General features: G+C 32.3%; 1 protein-coding gene across 2 annotated transcripts in view; it reads right to left on the bottom strand.

The window, feature by feature from the left end:
* Positions 1–1,527, bottom strand: part of LOC106461769 (serine/threonine-protein kinase tousled-like 1) — a 95,974-nt gene that overhangs the window by 59,646 nt on the left and 34,801 nt on the right. The window contains exon 1 of one of the 2 annotated variants that reach the window (XM_022397676.1): positions 1,156–1,233. The exons of the other annotated variant lie outside the window; for it this stretch is intronic. The gene's annotated coding sequence lies outside the window, so the exon portion shown is untranslated. Of the gene's footprint in view, positions 1–1,155; positions 1,234–1,527 lie in introns of those variants that run through there. 2 annotated transcript variants of the gene reach the window in all.

Below are 1,527 nucleotides of genomic sequence, written 5' to 3'. Positions count from 1 at the left end.
TGAAAGGGCGAGCATGTTTGGTGTGACTGGGATTCGAACCCACGACTCTCTGATTGCGAGTCGAGCGCCCTAACCACCTGGCCATGCCGGGCCCCTTTTAGAGTGAGTATACGTTATTTCAGTGCAAAAATAAGTCTCTCTCTCTCTAAGTTTTGCTGAAAATATAAACAAATGCAAACCAATTTAAAAAAGTTAGTCGCAATGCTTTACAATAACTCAACCCAGGGAACAATTTAGCAAGCGTATATTGTATTCCATTAATCAGTACGCATATGTTTTCTAAAATAAAGTAGTCAAAACCTATATAGAAACGCCTTTTTTTAGTTTGAAACACAAACGAAAAATAAAAATAACTTACAAATGAAGTTTGAAAGGGAATAGCAGAAATTTTATATAAATATATGTAATATTTGTGTCTACGATGATATGAGACTTGAAGACTCCATCCACCCCCCACCCCCTCAAACCCAGGTTTCAAAATTATATTAACTAAAACTTTGACGAAAGCGAAATGTATTTCTACAATGCGGATAAAAGATAAACGTTTCGGATTATATAATATGAATTCTTTGAGTGCTTAAACCACTCCCTCTCTATGTACATGTGTATATATAGATGTACAGTTAGTGTTTATACGTACGATGGACACGACAACCAGATGACACACAAATGAATTACTTTGTACAGTGCATTTTGTTGAAATATAGAGCATTAGATTCAACACTGCACGTCAAACAGAAGATAAAATGTTAAGTGGTTTAAAAATAAAACAATGTAAAAACTATTACAAAAGCATCTAACACCGACCACACGAAGAGGTTTACTATTTTTTTATATAGATTTTTAACGATTTATGAAATATATGTTCTACATATTCTCAGCTAACCTAAGGATAAGTCAGTTTTTATCATCATCTAGAAAACACAAAGCACGAGATAAGCCATTCAAAATTAGTACAAATACATAAAATTCCTGAAATGTATAAATCACAATGAAATGTCTAGAGCATGAACGAACCAGCAACATTATCCGCCAATATGTTACTCCTGCAAATAATATTGACTTCTGATCAACACACTACCTATATACACAAATCATAGCTAAAAAACAAACTCGGTAATGATTATATCTAATTAAGTACACTTTCTTATTTACAAATGTCAGAATGCATCACTTCATCAGGTGGGTACCCTTGCTGGTAGAGACATTTTCGGCCGTAATTCCAATAACGTCTCATGAGGTTCGACCTAGTTAGAATATTTAAGTTAGTCCTACATCCATACATTAAATTAGCAATATAAACTAATATTTAGAATAAAAATACTATAATAAAGAATTTCACACAATAAAAATTATATATATATATATATATATATTAAATATTCTGTCTCATGGTGTTAATGAAAGTACCATTAAAGAAAGAATGGTGTATGCACTCTTTAACGTGCATCATTTACACATCATTTCGGTTAGGTCTAGCAAAACCGTTTGCTAGAAAATTATTTTTACTGAATCAGGCAAAAGATA

This window comes from Limulus polyphemus, unplaced genomic scaffold, assembly GCF_000517525.1.
Source record: "Limulus polyphemus unplaced genomic scaffold, Limulus_polyphemus-2.1.2 Scaffold0, whole genome shotgun sequence".
In the NCBI taxonomy this organism is placed as follows: domain Eukaryota; kingdom Metazoa; phylum Arthropoda; class Merostomata; order Xiphosura; family Limulidae; genus Limulus; species Limulus polyphemus.
Note: the sequence above shows the minus strand (reverse complement) of the source record. Positions and strands in the feature narration are given on the sequence as shown.